Source organism: Melospiza melodia, assembly GCF_035770615.1.
Source record: "Melospiza melodia melodia isolate bMelMel2 chromosome 7 unlocalized genomic scaffold, bMelMel2.pri SUPER_7_unloc_1, whole genome shotgun sequence".
NCBI classification, from domain to species: Eukaryota; Metazoa; Chordata; class Aves; order Passeriformes; family Passerellidae; genus Melospiza; species Melospiza melodia.
This window is the reverse complement of record NW_026948497.1, coordinates 9,425,728-9,445,769: the sequence shown is the minus strand read 5'-3', so window position 1 is coordinate 9,445,769 and position 20,042 is coordinate 9,425,728. Positions and strand designations below refer to the sequence as shown.

At 48.8% G+C, this 20,042-nt stretch overlaps 1 pseudogene; it reads left to right on the top strand.

The window, feature by feature from the left end:
• LOC134432822 (zinc finger protein 572-like) overlaps positions 1-20,042 on the top strand; it is a 487,328-nt pseudogene that overhangs the window by 11,703 nt on the left and 455,583 nt on the right.

Below are 20,042 nucleotides of genomic sequence, written 5' to 3'. Positions count from 1 at the left end.
ATCAGGGTTTGTGTCCTTTGGGGGTCAGGAACTGCTGAGACTCAGAGGCACAGAAAGTTTCTCTTCATGGCCAACAGATTATAGTTGAACAGGATAAAATTTAATAACAATCACAGCTATGTGCAACCTCCCAGCAGTATCTGATGAGTCCACCATTCACAAGTGATTTCCATACTAAAATTATTTAGACAAACATGGTTCTATGATTGATGTAAACACAATCAAGTTCTTGGATCAGGATGCTCATCCTGGAGTGGGTGTAAAACAGCTCGAATGATTCCTGATTTGCAAAGCTGTCAGTGGTGGATGGAGAAGGGAGGTCAGGCTGATTTTGGTCTTGAGGAAATGCTGAAACCAGCCTGACTCATTTCATCTCCTCCTGTCCCAGGTGGGTGTCCTCTTTCCCCTTCCACCCATTGGCTTTTTTTTCCCACCAGCCCCCGGTGAAGAGCCTGGCTCTGTGTTCTCCATCCCCTCCTTGCTGGCACTGCCAGGCTGGCATGAGGAGCCCCTCAGCCTTCCCTGCTCTGGGCTGGACCAGCCCAGCTCCCTCAGCCTCTGCTCACAGCCCAAGGGCTCCAGCCCCACCTTGGAGGCCCTTCCCAGACCCTGCTCCAGCTGCCAGACATCTTTCCTGCCCTGGCCAACCCAATCCAGGCCACAGTGACTGGAGAACCCACGTCCTTGATGTCCTGGTCACACAGCCCTGGCCCCTTGTCCCCTGTCAGGCTCTGGGGTGGATCCTGTGGAACATCCTTTGGTGGAGGCTGTGGCTCCAGGTGGGCCAGGGGGATCCCGGGGGACAGGGACCCTGCTGGGCATGGACAGCATTGGACTTGTTGGGAGAAACTGTGAGGGGGAGCTGGGGTGGAGTGACCAACCCGGTGACTTGACACAGCCCTGCTGGGATGTCACACAGCTGGTCTGTGATGTCACAGCCTGCTCTGTGATGTCACAGCCCATTCTCCAATGTCACACAGCTGATCTCTGATGGTTGGTCACAGCTGGTCACAGCCAACTCTGTGATGTCATAGTCTGCTCTGTGATGTCAGACCTCTGCCCTTTGATGTCACAGATGGCTCTGTGATGTCACAGGGGCAGTATATGATGTCATAGCTGCTCAAACACCTCACATAACCCGCTCTGTGATGTCAAAGCCCACTCTGTGACCTCATGTTACCAGATGATAAATTGTCTCTACCAGGTGAGCTGACGCCTTGACCTTGTTCTCCAAAACCCCAGGCCTATGGAAGCCACACAATGCCCATTGTGTGAGAAAGGGAACTGGAACAGCAGCCTCAGTGTCCTGCCAGCTCAGCCAGGCCCTCTGGAACATTGGGGTCCACGACCACCAGGGACCACCAGAGAGACCCCAAGACAGAACAACACTTGGGTGAAGGGGAGGGGAAACAACAACCCCTGCAGTGCTACAGGCTGGGGACAGAGTTGCTGGAGAGCAGCCAGGCAGAAAGGGACCTGCAGGGACAGATGGACAGCAGGCTGGGCATGAGGCAGCAGTGTGCCCAGGTGGCCAAGCAGGCCAATGGCTCCTGGCCTGGATTAGGAATGGCATGGCCAGCAGGAGCAGGGCAGTGATTCTTCCCCTGTGCTGGGCACTGCTTGGGCAGCATCTCGAGTGCTGTGTCTAGTTCTGCGTCCCCTGGGGTGGGGAATTAGAAGAAATTTGTATCAGGAAGAGTAAAGAAAGCAAAGGTGAAGCAAAGGAAATGCTCAGGGCAGTTTGGGGGTGGCTGCCAGGCAGCCCTGGCTCTGAGCAACAGCGTCTGCAGTGGCACAGGAAACTCCCAGCTGATGGGAACAAACTTTCTGGCTGACTGCAGAGGCCCGGACAAAGCTGAGTGGTTTCCCTGGTGTCCCCAAGCCCTTGCTGGCCCCAGGGGCTGATGGCATTTGTGCTCCCTCAGGTTCATGTCCCCACACCAACAGCATGGGGGTTCTCCCCCTGCTCTGTGCAATGCAAACAGGGGCTGCTGAGCCAGTGCTGCCATGTCTGTCCCTGTATGGATGGGGCACCTGTGTGCGCTGGGGGAGAGGCCAGGGCTGCAGAGGGGGGATGTTGTTGGCAGCTCCATCAGGACGCTCTGGGACGCTGCCCTGGGCTGTGCAGCGCACTGGGGATGGATCAGCCCCTGCTCTGCTGCTCCTTCCCGTCTCCCCCAGGGCCCTTGCAGAGCCCCAGCCATGCTCTTTGCCCCCAGCCTGCCCACGGCCAGCCTGGGGCTGCTCACAGGGGTTTCTGTGCTGAGCATTAGCCTGGCTGTGTTCTTGAGAGAGCCTGGGCAAGGAGCCTGGAGCCCCCAGGCCCTGGGCTAAGGCGTCAGCGCTGCCCCAGCAGTGCCCATGGCCTGTCCCTGCTGCAGCCCGGCACTGCCACCCCCAGGGCTGTGCCCGGCCCCGAGAGCACTCAGGCCCTGTAGCAACACCAGGGCCACCAGGGCAGCGGGGCAGGGCCACGGCACCCACAGTGGCAACACCAAGTTCTGCTGCTGCTGGGCACAGCTGCTGAGCCAGCACTGATCTGCCCCCAGCTCTGCACACAGACATTGCTGCTGCAGCTCACAAGATGGCAACAAAAGGGCATCTCTGCAGAAAACTCTGCTCGCAGATCCTTTACTTCATTTAAAGGCACTGAGAGCACAGCCCCTCATTGACAGAGTCTGGGGTCACAGGGAGGGTGCAAAGAAACAAAAGGAGAAATGGCACAAAAAATGATGTTTATTTGTGGACAATACTTAAAAAGTAAAACAAAAAAAAATAACCCTCAAAATGATACCAAGAAGAACTATCAAAGATAAATTGTATTACAAATGGTTTGCAAAAATTTGTTAGCAGTTTAATGTTCCTGAAACCATCCAGTCATCAGTCTCCACACTGCAGCTTTGGGCTCCTGGTTCCTCAGGCTGTAGATGAGGGGGTTCAGGACTGGAGGCACCACCGAGTACAGAAATGACAGGGCCACATCCAGGGATGGCGACGAGATGGATGAGGACTTTAGGTTGGCAAATATGCCAGTGCTGATGAACAGGGAGACCACGGCAAGGTGAGGGAGGCAGGTGGAAAAGGCCTTGTGCCATCCCTGCTTAGAGGGGATCCTCAGCACAGCCCTGAAAATCTGCACATAGGAGAAAACAATGAACACAAAACAGCCAAATACCAAACAGGAACTTACAGCAATGAGCCCAAGTTCCCTGAGATAGGATTTGGAGCAGGAGAGCTTGAGGATATGTGTGATTTCACAGAAGAATTGGTGCAGGGCATTGCCATGGCACAGAGGCAGGGAAAATGTATTGGCTGTGTGCAGCAGAGCATTGAGAAAGGCACTGGCCCAGGCAGCTGCTGCCATGTGGGCACAAGCTCTGCTGCCCAGGAGGGTCCCGTAGTGCAGGGGTTTGCAGATGGACACGTAGCGGTCATAGCACATGATGGTCAGCAGATAAAACTCTGCTCCAATGAAGAACACAAAGAAAAAGAGCTGAGCAGCACATCCAGTGGAGGAGATGTCCCTGGTGTCCCAGAGGGAATTGTGCATGGCTTTGGGGACAGTGGTGCAGATGGAGCCCAGGTCGCTGAGGGCCAGGTTGAGCAGGAAGAAGAACATGGGCGTGTGCAGGTGGTGGCTGCAAGCTACGGCGCTGATGATGAGGCCGTTGCCCAGGAGGGCAGCCAGGGAGATGCCCAGCAAGAGGCAGAAGTTCAGGAGCTGCAGCTGCCGCGTGTCTGCCAATGCCAGCAGGAGGAAGTGTCTGATGGAGCTGCTGTTGGACATTTTCTGTGTCTTGGCATGGGAATCTGTAAAAAAAGGAACCATGGAATAGTTGGGTTTGGAGAGGACTTGAAATATCCCAGCACAGCGTGGGGGCACTTTCCCCCCACTGCCTGCCCAGGGCTCTGCTGCCTGGAGCTGTCCCTGCCAGCAGCTGCTTCCCTGTGCCCAAGGCTGGGCCCTGCCAGTGCTGCCAGAGCCCAGCCCAGCCCTTGCGGCTCATCCGTGCCCTGCAGACCCCTCCCAGCTCAGGCACTTCCTAGGGACAGCTCTGCTCTGCAGGCTCTGATGGCAACATCACAGCAACCCTAAGGAGTCTGGAAAAGTGACACTGATGCTGCCTCTAAGGGCTCCTGTGATTATTTCTGCATTGCCTGGTTTATTAAGATCTGAGTGAAAATATTTTGATTCTTCTCCGCATGAAATGAGAGATGAATACCTATGGGCAATTTCCTATAATGGCCACCCAGCGTAGTAGAATATAAAAGCAGGATTTTCCCTTTTATGCAGCCGTTAGCTTGCTGTGCTCCCTGTATAATCTCCTTGGAAATGTCATGCAGTTAAATGTCAGGCTGGGAGCAGTCCTGAACAATGCAGCAACCTCCACACACAAGGAGACACTTCCAAGCCTTACCAGCTGTCTCCTCCCACCCAGATCTTGTCCCCCAGTGCTGGGAGCCGGTCCAGGGCTGGCTGAGAGCTGTCCCTGGCTGGCAGCAGAGTCCCTGCCCCAGCACAGCGCCCTGGGCTGCAGGACCCTGCTCTGCAGGACAGCCCTGGGCACCCCTGGCTGCTCTGCACAAGAGACAATCAGAGAATGGACTCACAGGGTCTGTAGGCATTGGGATGTTCCAGCTTTAGGAGATGGCTCCAGGAGCTGCTGCTGCATTGTCCTGCAGCCAGAGGTTCCTGTGCCAAGGGCTGGCAGTGATTCTGCCCCAGGCACTTCTCAGCACCTTCCCAGCCCTGACTGATTGAAGATCTCTGTGCCTCTGTGCTGTGCCTGGGGTGGCTGCAGGCAGTGCCCCAGCCCTGCTGGGCTGGCAGAAGAACTGCTCATCAAGAGAAATGTGCTTTTGAAGCTCTTCTTGGTTACCAGGAGCTTCCTCTGTGCCAGGAACCCAGCCCAGCTCAGCAGCACAGACACAGCACCAGGACATTAATGAGCCTCTGGGGCTTTGTGCTCAGGCCCTAAACATCAGTCCCTGAGAGGGAGCTGAAGAAACCTCTCCAGAACTCCAAGGCAGAATCCAATTCCAAAGTTTCTTGGACTTTTAATGGGTCCCACTGAGGAGCACAGCTGAGAAAGTTTCTCCAGGCCCCAGGCAGAGCAGAGAACTGGAGGCAGTGATGACAGGTGGGGACAAAGAGAAGCCAAGTCTTGGTGCCCTGGGGCACAGCAGCAGGGTCTGTGCCAAAAAGGGCTGTGAGGAGACACCTTGTCCTGAGGCCCTGGGGCCTCCTGGCACAGCCCCAGCCAGGCTGGGCACTGTCAGCCCCTTGTACTGCCCTCAGCATCCCCCCCTAGCCCACATCCCCGTGGCCTCAAGGATGGCCTTGAAAGAGTCCCAAGGCTCCCTGGGGAGCCTTGCTCAGGAATGCCCCTGGGGGCTCCTTCATGCTCCAAGAGACTGCAGGTTTTTTAAAGAACTTTGGGTTTGGCTTTTGCCTTGGAGTCTCTGAGAGGTTTGTGCAATCATGGCCTCCAATTATCTGCAGTAATTATTCCCTGGAGAGGCTTTGTCAGTAACAACACTCAGTGGGGCTCATTAATACTACAGGGTACTTCAGTCATTTTAAGGTACTTGGTGTTTCCCTTTTGATACACACTGTGTGAGAGGTTTTACAATCATGGCCCCAATTATCTGGTTTATTGAGTCCCTGGGGACCTTTGTACTGACACTCAGTGGGGCTCATTAATGCTTTGATATACTCAGGGTTTTTAAGGTACTTTATGGATTTAGGTATACTTTTAGGTACTTTTAAGGAATTACCTTCCAAAATTGAGTGTCTGAGAGGGTTTTGTGCCATCCTGACCTCCAGTTCTCTCCTCCAAAGAGTCCATGAGGAGCCTGTTGGGAATCTTCCCTCTTTCTGTTTTACAACAAAGACAAAACTGAAAGAATTTTGTAAGACTTTCTAAAAGCATCTAAACAAACATGAGACAATTAACAATACAACAACAACTAGGAAAATTAAATGTCCTGTTTTAGATAGACATCATTCAACCCTTTTATCCCTTGGATTGGAAGAGTTTATTGAACCAGTCTTTGTTTTCCACTTGAAGCTTCTTGAACTCTTCATTCAGTACTTGAATGCTCTTGTGGATTGACTCGCTGTGGCTGGAGAGGTTCATGCAACACATGCCCTCAGAGTCTACACAGCCATGCCCATGTGCCCAGAGTTAAAACTCTATCACCGTTCTGCAAGGTAGCATGTTTGATGGTCTCTCTGTCTGAGAGCAGGCCACTCAGTGTGAGGGAGGTAGCATTGGTTTGCTTACTTAACAGGCACCCAGGATGGTCTGCTTGTCCTAAAGCTTTAGCTGCAGGCACCCAAGGTAGTCCAAATTGGGGGTGCTGCCATCCAATACCTGGATTAAAGCTTTCAAAGCCATCTCTTTGATATCATCCAATACTTCTCTGGGGATTCCTGCTACTTGTTCATCCGGTAGGCTGTGTTTTCTTTCTCCAGCTAGATGGTTGATTGTCAATTCCGCCCTTGCCTCATTATTAGCATACTCATTGCTATTAGCATAATAAACACTTCCATCCCTCTTCCCACAGGGTGTATTCTGTAAATGACAACAACATAATATATTTTAAATCATAGGTTTCAGAATTTTGAAGCACCCTCGGGGTTCACGTCGGTGACCTGAGCCATACGTGCTGCCGGAAGCCTGGAAAGCTGCAAGAGCGCTCACGAAAGAGGTATGAAAAGGCAAGCAGCATATAAGTTATCCGCCACGTATCTAGAATGGCGAGAGGTAAAGGGGATAGATTTGTTATTAGCCTACGGATACGCTGAAGAAACTTTCCTTAACCCACATGAACTCTCAGAATGGAGAAACTGGGGATATACTGTGGGAAGCCGTGTTAGAAGATGATAAGTCAGCAAAGAAACCGAGCAAGCCATGGCGGGTGATATACAATACACTTCAGCATGTCTCTGAGTGCACAGCAGCAGCTGTGGCTCAGGGCGGCTGCGAGGCTGTGCTGCTCCGAACTCGGCATGGGCGCTCCGCCATGGGGAGCAGCCGCGGCGAGCGGCCGCCTGAAATGCTGCGCTGTAGCGGGGGCAGCGGCGGCAGCCGCAGGGGGTTTCGCCCCCTCCGACACAAGCGCCGCGGGACCGGAGCGCTTCTTCCAGCGGGAGCGCTCTCCCTCCGCCCCGCAGCCGGCAAAAGCTTCAGTGTGACACCTAACAGCTTAATAAATGTGACTCTTGTCAACAAAAGAAAGATTTCTACTGCAATTAAGAAGCCAGTGATAATAAACAAAGGACACCGAGGACCATTATGGTCAAGACGTTTTTCACCTAAGTTAAAAGAACTTTTTGTTTTTCCTAGCAGAGACTGTGAAAGAGACTTTAAATATCAGAAGCCCAACTAACTCAGTCAGTAGAACATTAAACTCTGGAATTATATTTTGAAAAAATTTAAAAATGTTAAAAATGTGTAAAAGTGGTTGTAGAAGTAAGATGTAATGAGTGTGTTTTTTGTATTTTTTAAGCCTTGTTTAGATGTAATAAAAGTAAAAGCAAGCACTGAATTTAAAAGAATTTTTCCACAGGTATACCTTGAACAAACTTCTTATGTCTAAGTGCATTCAAGTATAAAAATGCTGCAGCAAATATGTGAAGAAACTTGTTTAATTTAGTATTTTAGAATCAGGCCTGTAAGTAAGTTATAGTAAATGCTATATTTTATTTCTATAGTAAGTATTATCCGTTGCTAAGTAGTTTAAGTTAAATTATCTATTAAGTGCCATTAAATGTTAAATACTGTTAAGGTTTAGTTTTGTTAAGTTTATCTCCTGTTAAGTTAAGGTGTTATTAATTTTAAATAAAGCTAGATTGTTTAAATTATATTAGGTTTAAGTTATGTAGAATTTAAAGTCAGTTAAGTTTTGTTAAAGTTTTGTTAGATTTAAGTGATTTTACATGTAAATTGTGTTGATTTAAAAATCTGTTAAGTTTAAGTAAAGATAAGTTTAAGTAATGTTAAGTTCTATAAGGTTTAAATATTTTAAGTTTAAGTATTTTAAGTCTAGGTACTATTCAGTTAAAGTGATGTTAGATAGATTTATCCTTTTACGATAGGCGTTTATTTTTATGACTTGTGTGTGAAGTTTTGTTGTGAACATCAGAGAAACTCTAGTTAAAAAAGGACAATCAGAAGCATTTGTGAGTAGAGCCATTCCTGTTTGAATTATATCTGCTGTCTGAGAATAGAAAGCAAACTGACCAGACAGTTGACATGGGTGAAACCTGCACACATGTTACTCCTTTAGCTTATTTTTGTAGGTTGTATTAGCACACCTGAGTTTTGTTTGAGCCTTGTAGCACATAGAATCCTTTTTGTATCTGTTATATAGCATATCCTATAAAAAGTGACAGCCTTTTTGGTTTGTTTCCCTGGCTTAGATCCCTTGTAAGGGAGAAACCTTGCTAGCTGAGAATATTGTTTAGTTGTTAGAATTGCCTATTTTTGTGTTGCAAAGAGTGTGACACAGTTAGCCCATAGAATTTTGCTTTTCATAAAAAATAAAAACAGGGGAAGTGTTGGGAAATTTAGGAGGCTGGAGATTGGAAAAGTACAAAGCCGTGGCTAATTCCAAGTCCTGCACCTGTGAGATAGCGTGTCCTTGGGCCTAGCTGTAGCAGGATAACAAATAGTAAAAGAGACATGAGAAAAGAGAGAAGTAACACCTAAGGAATGCGGATGAGTTAATGGTATAGTTTAACCAATAGATTGCTTGGCTTACAGAATATTCATAAGCTTATTATTTGCTGTATAAGTGTTTGATGCTTTCTTCAATAAACTGGACCAGTGATGAACCACCTGGTGTCCTGGTCCCCTTCCTACCCCCAGAGAGAAGAAGATCCCTCCCCCAGAAGTTGGGTGGAGTTGAAGTAACATGAGGCCTAACCCAGGCTGTCTGTCCCTCTGGGTTCGCCACCAGCATGGGCCACAGGCTCAAGTAGCATTGCGCTGTCCCTCCCAGACCCACGACAGATGTCCCCACTGGATCCAGGGGCCACTCTGGGGGCCAGGCAGCAAGGGAGAGAACCATGATGTCAGCACCGCTGTTGAGAAGCCGGCGGAGGTGGATTTCCAATGGCGTCGCACCAGGAACAGACAGGGTACACAGCATCTTGGGACGGTCCTTGGTCAGGACAGCAGTCCAGCGAACTTGAGGCGGTCCAGTGTATCCAAAGCCACCAGCTACACGCAACCGGTCAGCTGTCCTGCAAACAGAAGACTTAAAAGGCACAAGTTGAGCAAGTTGCGTCCCTTTCGGGATCGTGACGGGAGGGGGTGGGTGTGGAGACCATGACACAAATCTGCCCTGTGAAATCTGCATCAATGAGCCCCAGGGGCACAATGATGCCCTGAAGGGTGGCACTAGATCTCCCCATCAGGAGAGCACTCATGCCCCCACCCAAGGGATCAAAGGAATCCAGGGGAACCTTGTGTATTTTACAAGATTCTAAGACAACTGTTGCTGTGGTGCAGACATCCACACCTTCTGATCCACGGGTGCTGGCTACAAGCCGGCAAAGGAGACCTCCATCGGCTGCAGGGTCTGGAGAGAAGCTTGTGTCTGGGCACGTCCCTGCTGCGCGCTCTGCTTCACATTTGCCGAGCCTGGTAAAGCCTGGCCATTAACATGAACAGTCCCCTTGCAGTATTGGACATGTGATTCGACCTACCACACCGACCACATAAGAACATGGGAAATCTGAACTTCTGTGCTTTCTTCCTCTGCTTCTTGCCAGCTGCGCAGTCCCCTGCTGTGGCCGCCCACCCTGCGGTGCTGCCCAGACTGGCTGCACAGCGGCAGCCACGTCAGCCAACTTCTGACCCAAGGGGATGATGTCCGCACAGGTCTCCGCCATCTGAGAGACAGTAGGAAAACCAGGCAGAGCCACTATGACCCTCCTACAAGCATCATTCCAATTACACTTCACATGGTTTTCAAACACAATCCTCTTTGCCACAGGATCAGGCACCTGCCCCTAATCAGATGCAGTCAGCCTTGCCGCAAATGCCATGAAAGGCTCATCATCCCCCTGGACAATGGTTGCAAACGGCTGCCTCGGAGCAGCCATTTCCAGGGTCTGAACAATCGCTGCCATGCCCAATGTGTGGCACTGATCAAGCACAAGGGGATCGAAGCCAACGTGCCCCTGAGCATTTTCATAAAGCCCTGTGCCCAGCAGCATGTCAGTGACATCCACACGCCTGGGGTTCTGCGGCGCCAGCGCAGCATTCTGCACCACTGCTTGGGCCGCCAAACGAGCCCACTTGGTCTCAAAAACATCAAACTGCACAAAGTCAAAAAGCGAATGTGCTACACGACAGAGGTCATGAGGTGTCAGCACATCCATAACAAACTTCCGGAGAGTCTGCATAACCTCAGCAGACTCCAAACCATGCTGAGCAACCACATCATGGACTTCCCTCTCCAGCTTATACACAAGCGGTTCATGTGTGTTATGAGTAACACCCCTGAGCATAGGGAAAGCCTGGGGACCTTCCAACAAAGCCACAGCACCTGCCGTGTCCCGGCCCTTGGGCCCCACAGGGACAAGAGGAGATGATTGACAGAATGCCAACTCAACACCACTTGCCCCTGCACACCTTGCAGCCAGAGAAGCCCCCTCCATGACCCAGCAGATGCCATGAGGAGGCAGGCTCAGACATCTCATCTGACTTGGTTTTGGCTGCTTGCCAGAAACGCTCAGGGTTCCTCGGACGCACGGTCACCTGGCACGAGGAAAGTGTCCACAAATTCGGTGAGGAAGCGCCACGGCCCCAGGCACCCACCGGCCTCCCACCTGCCATGTTGGCATTCACACTAAAGGTAAATACCTCAGCGCCCTGTCGCGCCACAGCCCTGGCAGGGGGTGCCTTGGCGGGCACAGGTGCCAGCACGGCCTGCAAACCCAGTGTGGACTGGGACAATGTGACAGTGGTCACAAGGGTTTTCAGGATGAGAGAGAGACAAGAATGTTGACTCCATGATCAGAAGGCTTGATTTATTATTTTATTATATATATACTATATTTTAACTGTACTAAAAAGTAATAGAAATGGAAAGGTTTCTCGGAAGGCTAAGCTAAGTATACAATCGAAAAGAATGAATAACAAAGATCTGTGTCTCATCAGAGAGCAAGAGCAGCTCTGCTGTGAGTGGTCAGTAAATCCAAACATCCACAGGAGGCTAATCACGGATCCACCTGTTGCATTGCACAGCGGCAGATAACCATTGTTTACACTTTGTTGCTGAAAGGTCTCAGCTTCAGGAGGAAAAATCCTAATGAAAGGATTTTAATGAAAAGTTGCCTGCGACAGGATGAGACCAGCGCGGGGCCCCTGTCCCCGACATGGAGGAGGGGAGGGGTGCCGAGAGAGGTGCAGCCTGTGGAGCCGCATCACTGCAGCGCGGCACAAGGGAGCCTGGCACCGCCAAATCCACCCCAAGGGAACCATTGCCATTCCCCAGTTGGACCTGTCCCCTAGCACACCGTCCCAGGGTGGGGAGAGAGCTCCACATTGCACAGAAACTCAAACTTCCCCTCGTCCATGTCCGAGACAGAAGGGCTCCACTGGGAACTCCGAGGGGTACAAGAACCAGACCCCCGCCAAAGATCCTCACACTTTTTCCACCGCACCAGCAGTGACCCCACATCTACGGTGCAATCATCAAAGAGGGCCTTCATGGGGCGGACCCCCACAAGAGACCACTCCTCCTTGGAGAACGGCTTTGCAGAGTCTGAAAAGAGCCCTCACAGAAACAATCGCTCAAAATCATTCCAGGAAATAGAAACCTGTTTCCACTCCAGGACCCCCCCTCCAGAGATCCAAAATGAGGAAATCCTCCTTGAAACCCACAGCAGTTGCCATTACCCCAAGAACAGCAGGCAAAGCACCAAAGAGGGGTGACAATAAAAGCTCACCGGCAATCTGCACTTTGTCTCAGCCTACGCTGCAGTACATTTGGCCGTCACCAGATGTCACTAGAGGACAGAAAAGAACAGAAGCACACGTGGCTGTTCTCAAGGTGAAGAAAAAACGTGAAGTTTATATTCTGACTCCAACATTTATAGTTTTCCAAAAGTGACAGAGGATTGGATGGTGACAGTGACACCTCTCCAATGACACTGATTAAACCAACAGCCCTTCAACTCTCTCCTCCTCCATAAAAGGAATGCGAAACAAGGAGTTATTTACAAGAAAGTGTCTGAGAAAGTTCAATACAAGAATGTCAACATGAGAAGGCTTAGAAAATCTTAAAAAACCAGGATGACACAAGTTGGGCTAAACTTGGCCACTGGTGACTGCTTCTCTGGTGACTGCCCCTGCACCACTGGGGCTCACTTTTTTCCTTCCTATGGAGACCATTGTGACACTCTGGGGCCTCGTGGAACCAAGAACATCTTTCTGTTCTCTTCGAACCAAGAACATGTGGCCCAGTTGGGCCTCACGGTCCCAAGGGGCCAGTGTGAAGCAGAAGGGCTTTGTGGAACCAAGAGGCTATTGCTGCATTTCAGGGCCTTGTGGAGGCAAAGGGCCATTGTGATGCTGCAGGGCACTTTGGATTCATGGAGAACATTGTGGCATTGCAAGGCCCCATGGAATCAGGGAGACCATTGTGACCCTGCAGGGCCTCATGGAAGGAAGGGGCCATTGTGACACTAAGGGAAGTTGTGGAACCAAGGGAATCATTGTTGCACTACTGGGCCCCAATGGAACCAAGGGACCATTGGACAAAGTGGGACTTCATGGAACCAATAGACCATTATGGCACTGTGGGGCCTTGTGGAACAATGGAGACCATTAAGATCCTTAAGGACTTGTGTAATCAAGTGACTGTTATGACACCTGAGGGCCTCATGGAAGCAAGGAGTCATTGTGACACTGCAGGGCCCTGTGGAACCAAGGGAACATGAAATAGGTGTGGCTGCCTTGGCTTCCCAGGGGTCACCTGACAAGTCTGCCTGACCTTGGAATGGAGAAGGCCATTCCCATCTGCCCCTGAAACATTGGGGCTCTGGGCTTTGCTTTTTACAGAAAAGAACTGTCCATTTTTCCAGGCATCCATGGCCAAAATTCCAATTCCACCTCCAAATATCTGTATATTCAAGGATTGCTGCCAGACTAAAGTTGCCAGGACAGACAAGTCTGGCTGGTCATTGACTCTTAAGTGGCAGCACTCATCTATTTTCCAAACACTGGAAAGGGCTCTGTGCTTTTCTTTGTATGGAAAAAAAATTCCACTTTTCCAGGCACAAATGTTCTAAATTAGGACTCCGCATTCGTGATTTTAAATATCCAAGGGTTGCTCCAAGCAAACCTGCCAGGACAGACAGATGAGGCTTACCTTGGCCTCTTAGATGGCTGCCGTTCATCAGCTCCTGAAACATTGGGGCTCTGTGGTTTCCTTCCTATGGAGACCAATGTGACATTTGAGAGCCTTGTGAAATGAAGGGGCCATTGTGACACTGCAGAGCCTTGTGGAACCAAGGACAGCATTGTGGCTCTCTTTGGCCGCATGGTCCCAAGGGGCCAGTGCAAAGCAGCGGTGTGGGAGTTAGCCCAGCTGTAACTCAGAGTCAGACAGATTTTACCCTGGAAGAACTGGGCGTGAGTTTCAAGTTCTAGGAATCTTTCCATTTACTTAGGGTGAGCTTGAAACTTTTCCCATAAGCCTTTAGTGTTGTTATGCTAAATTGTCCAAGTTCTACTCCTGTATTGGTTTATTGGTTACTTGTTTCTTCTATATGGTTATTGTTCTAGTTTTCTAGCCCCAAGTGTCTATCTTGTGACTTCCTCTTTGTCTCAGGTTTTAGGATACTGCCCCTCATACCGTGCTTGACTTCTCCATGTTTATTGTTTTTCACCCTGTAATTAAAGTTCTATTTTGGGAAACTCCATCAAACCCACTCCTTTTCATTTTTGCCACCCTCGCCCTGCTGAAGTCAGGGACTCAGAGAGGTTTGTTGCAGCCACCCTCATTGTGACATTTGGCACCCGAACAGGCACCATGACATTCAGGCCTCCCTGTGTCAGTCATGTCAGCTGGGGTTAGCTGATGGATAGGTCAGTGTTCCCCGGGATTTTGGATTGTGCCAGGCCTGGCGGATTCATTGTTGCTTCAAGGGACCTCGGCCCGGGATCGGCAGGGGCAAAAACGGTTTGACCTGTATAGGATTGCATGTGGGTTTGGGGAAATGCAAGACATTTATTGCCCATTTTGCCACTGTGTTTTACAATATGCACCCAAGTCCCATTATTGATTTGGTGTGTTCTGGTGACTGTTGCTCCTAAGGTGGAGAAGGAGAAAAATGGGCAGCTAGATGTCCAAAGTAGAAAGGAGCATATATGGATGCTTTAAGTTAATTCTAACAGATCGTGACAAAATATTTTCAAAGAACAAATTAAAATCAATCGTGAGGTGGATCATTAAAAATTTCCCAGATGTCTCTGCTGATGAAATCCATGCCAGTGAATTTTAGGACTCAGTGGGACCTAAACTGTACAACCTTTCGATCAAAAGGGAGCCCATTGCAGCCCACATGCTCCCCATCTACCACACCATCCTTGAGACCCTTCACCAGCAAGCAATGTCTCAAAAACTCAATCCGTTGGTCACTCCTAACTCAGGACCTCCCCTTAAACATGCCTTTCTCAGACCTTCCACAATAGTCCAAGATGGCAATGGCCACGCAGTCTTGGAGCATCATGCCCTGCAGACTCAAGATGGAAGGAGCCTGAATGTGGCTTGGGAGCCGGATCATCCTCCCTCCATCTGGTGTCCTCCACTTCCTGCTACCACAACCTTCTCTTCTGCCCCGAACAAACCTCCAGACTCCATCCCCACAACTGTGGGTCATGTCCCTACTGTCAATCATTCCACTTTCACCCTGGGCAATGCCTCCAGAACTCTACCCCAGAAGTCCTTCATTGTAAATCAAGGCCCTTCCTCCCCAACACCTGACAAAATGGCAGTGCCCTTTGCCTCACCCTCCAGCAATAATATAACCCCATGGTCAAATATACTAAGCCCAACTGTCACACTATTTCTAAACCAAATGTTTCTCCTCCAAGTTATTCTTCCTCCCTCATTGCCCCCGTATGCTATGAAAGAAGGGGGCAGAATCCCAGGTATCAGCCATTGATTTACAGGGAAATCAAGGATATGTGTAGGGCAGCTAAAGACCATAGGAAGGACTTTGTTTTAATGGCCAAATGAGGGCCATGTTTACAGCACATCATAACTCCCTATGATTTAAAATGTATTAGGACCATGTTGTTGTCGCCTACAGAATACAACCTGTGGGAAGGGGGATGGAAGTGTTTACTAAATCAATTCATAGCAGACTATGCTAATAATGAGGCAAGGGCAGTGTGGAGAGATTTATTCATAATTGGTTAGCTGAGAAAGGCCATACTGACATAATGCCACTGGTTAAGCTGAAGGAAGAGAGTCAGCAGTCAGCAAGCTGAAAGGAAAGGTCAGCAGTGACCTTGCTGCAACATGAGGATAGGGAGTAGAGATTAGTCCTGAATATATCCTGAGAATATGTAGAAAGTATCAAAAATAGAACCATAGGAATGCAAAAGTAGGCGTAGGTGCTGATATGTAACTGACCAATCCTGAGCTCAACTTTTGCAATATGTATGAAGCTCATTATTAACTGTATTTAACCCGCCGTACTGATCAATAAAATTGGGCCTGTGATGATCAAATTGATGTCCTGGTTCCCTTCCGTCGACAAATGGTGGAGAATGCTGACAAAACCGAATCTCTGCCCTTTTTTCTCGGATTAAAAGAAAAAGGGGATTACGCCATGGTCAAGGAAGTTGGGTTTGGGTCCTTGCAGCCGGGATGGTGCCGGAATTTGAAGCACCCTTAAGGTTCACAACGGTGACTCAAGCCAATACGTGTCCGCCGGAGCCTGGAGAGCTGCAACAGCGCGCGCTGTTTAATAGGTATGGATAGGCAAGCGGCATATGATTTATTCGCTGGTTATTTAGAGCGGCGAGGGATAAAAGGGATAGATTTAAAAAAGGAGTTACCAGGGTTATTAGCCTATGGCCATGCTAAGGGTATCTTTTCTAACCCTCATACAGTTCATGAGCTAGCAGAGTGGAAGAAGTTGGGGGAAATACTGTGGGATACAGTGCTAGAGGATGATAAGTCAGCAAAGAAATTAGGAAAGTTATGGTGGGTGGTGTATAACACGTTACTTCTGCAGGTCTCTGAGAGAAAGGCAGCAGAAAGGGCAACAGAAGCTCATAAGAGGAATATAGGGTATGGTCGTGAAGATGATCCCCTGGCACCCTCTGTAACTAAGGTACTTATGCCTAAGAGTCCCCAGCAAAGTGGTGTGGAGGATTTTTCTATAGGCGCAGAGGAACCGTCTACACCTTTCCTGTCAGAGGGGGAGGGCGAGTCGGATGGTGGGGGTAGGAGCAAGCCAGCTTTGCCTCCGCCACCAGCTTCAGGCGGGTCGGATGGTGGGGGTGGGAGCAAGCCAGCTTCGCCTCCGCCGCCAGCTTTGCCTCCGCCGCTTCCTCTCAGCGAGCCGGCTCTGGTTACAGCTTCGGTGGGGGAAGGGTCCGTTTCCCCGCCAGAGCCGGCTACAGCGGGGGGGCGGATTGCCCCCCGCAGGCTGGCTCCGCGTGAGCCGGCTCCAGTTTCACTGTCAGCTCCAGCGGGGGAGAGGGGGCTCCCGCTTCCCCCGCACGAGCCAGCCTCTGCTTCACTGCCACCCCCGCGCGAAACCTCGGTGTCTGCACCGAAGCGCCACCAGCATAGCACCCTTAAAGGGCCAGATCCCATCCCAGGGGCACACCGTGATCCATGGGGGGAGATGGCTAAACAGAGGAGGGAAGCTTGGGCTGCTTTGGCGAAAGAAGTAATGCAAATGGGGGATGGTGAGGCGGTGGAAATAGCTTCTAGTCTTGCATGTCCAGTTACATACACACCACAGTATGATGCAACGGGGAACCTTACGCATAATATAGCAGAATATACTCCCTTAGATTGGAAGCTGTTAACTCAGCTACGTTCTACGGTTAGTCAGTTTGGAGTAAAAAGTGAACCTGTTAAGCAAATGTTAGATTATCTTTTTAATACTCAGGTTTTATGTCCTAATGATTTAAGAGGAATAGTTCGGTTGATATTAACTCAGCATCAGCAGTTATTGTTTAATGCACATGACCCATTACATGGACTAATAGTAGAGGAGCAGATGGGCTTAGGGGCATTTTTGCGTACAGAGGCACAGATGATATCAGGAGCAGATAAACTTACAGAGTCTATGTGGTTAGTGCGTGCTGCAATAGACATGGTTAAAGAGCCAGGAGGGTTACCGGCTTATATGGGTATTAAGCAAGGAAGGGAAGAATCATTTGGAAATTTTATTGATAGAGCAGGTACTGCTATAGATCGGGCTGTTGTGGCAGATTACATGAAGGGGGCGCTATTGAAGCAGGTGTGCTTTGCAAAATAGCAATCCAGCTAATTGCTAAAGTAATTAGCTAAAGTAGCTAAAAAATTTAAATTAGCTAAAGTAGCTAACCCAAAGAGTGTTAGCTACTTTAGGGGCAAACTGGACTATTGAGGAAGCATTAGAGTGAATGGCATTAATGCCAACAGCTTCACAGGCATTTATAGCAGAAGCCTTAAAGGAATTAGGATTAGGGTTGCAAAAGCATAGTCTACTCAAAATCAGGTGTTAGCTGCTCTTGCTCCTCTCCAAAGCGGCTCACTGGCAGTCACGTAAAGAGGCTCGAGACCATTCATCAAGTGTTACCGATGCGGCAATGAGGGACAGACACAAGTTACTGCCGTGACATCGGAGACACCAGCTGCTGCCATAACATCGTTGCTACCTCCTGTCTGCAACCCACAACAACACGGAGCCTCGGCTTGGACTTATCAGCAGCAGTAGACGTCACACTAATTACAAACCAGCCTGAGAGGATACCCACTGGAATAAAGGGTCCTCTTATATTAAATGGACAAACATGTGGAGCATTATTGCTGGGACGTTCCTTTATAACTATATTGGGATTATTTGTTTTGCCTGGTGTTATCGATGCGGACTTTACAGGGGAAATACAAATTATGGCTTATACCCTTTATCCTCCGATTAAAATTACAAAAGGACAACGCATTGCACAATTGGTACCACTGTCACAAATGACATCAGGAATGCAATCATTTACTGGGCAAGCACGGGATGAAAAAGGTTTTGGCTCTACTGGTGTTACACTTTTAACTGTGGATTTACAAAATAGACCAAAACAAAAGGTTGAAATTACCTATGGGCATCAAAGCATAACCCTTTATGGATTATTGGATACAGGAGCAGATACTAGCATCATTTCTCCAGAAGCCTGGCCACAACATTGGCCTCTATTTCCTTCATCAAACATGCTCACAGGAGTGGGAGTATTTACATTGGCAAGCAGGTCGCCGTCTTTGTCTGTGTGCATTGAGAATCAACAAATATCTGCTGTGTTTTCAATTGTTCAACTGCCTCCTACAGTTTCCTGCTTAATTGGAAGGGACATTTTAACACAATTGGGAGTGGTGTTAACTAATCAGCACCCTTTGGGGTAATTGCCATTGCTTGGACTTTCCCCATTCCACTCACCTGGAAAACGGATACACCGGTGATGGTTAAGCAATGGCCATTAAAAGGGGAGAGTCTTATGCATACCCATGAATTGGTACAGGAACAATATACAAAGGGACACCTATGACTGTCCACAAGCCCTTGGAATACACCTATTTTTGTAATCAAAAAGAAATCAGGGAAATATTGTTTGATACATGATTTGAGGGCTGTAAATGACCAAATGGAACCAATGGGGGCCTTACAGCCTGGTCTTCCAAATCCAGCTGTGATTCCAGAACACTGGCCACTTTTAATTATTGACCTAAAGGATTGTTTTTTCACTATTGGCCTGCATCCTGATGACATGAAGAGATTTGCTTTTACTTTACCAGCAATAAATCGTGGGGAACCAGATAAAAGATTTGAATGGACATCTCTTCCGCAGGGCATGCGCAACTCCCCCACTTTATGTCAGCTTTATGTTGATGCTGCATTACAGCCACTACGTCGTAAATGGCCAGCAACTATAATATATCATTACATGGACGATATTTTGTTTGCACAGCAACAGCCATTCTCCTCTTTACAGATTAACACCATTAAAAATACTCTTGCTGCATATTCACTTGTTATTGCTGCAGAGAAAATTCAGACTACAAAGCCCTGGAAATATTTGGGATGGACTTTGATGGATCAAATAGTGATACCACAAAAATTGGAATTACAATTGGACATTAAAACTCTACATGATGCACAGAAGTTGCTGGGAGACTTACAGTGGCTGAAGCCTATTGTGGGAATACCAAATCACTTATTAGAAGCCCTACGGCCTTTGTTAAAAGGTGTGGACCCTACTACTCCTGTACACCGGACAAAGGAGCATCATCTTGCCTTGCAGCAAATTAGTAACTGTGTACAGCAAGGGTATGTGTCTCATCGACAACTCGACCACCCCATTGACCTTACTATCTGGAATAGCCCTTGCCACTTGCTTGGTGCTCTCTCTCAGTTGCAAAAGAAAACGGGGGAGATACGGGTGTTGGAATGGTTATCACCACCACTACAGCATAAGAAAACAATATCTTCAAAAATTGAACAATTGGCTGCATTAATCAAAAAGGGGCGTCCCAGAATTCTTGAAGTGGATGGTAGAGAACCTGCTAATATTAGATTGCGTATGGAAAAAGAAACCTTGGACTGGTACTTGATAAATTCAAAGAATTTACAAGAAGCATTATTGATGTCACCTGCTAAAGTAGAGACTAGTAAATTAGTGCCTAGAGTTTTGCAATGGATGACAGAATGGAACTGGATTACTCGACCTTTGAGAGAAGAAAACCCCATAGAAGGAGCTATTACAGCTTTTACAGATGCAGGAAAGAAATCAAGGCGTGCTGCT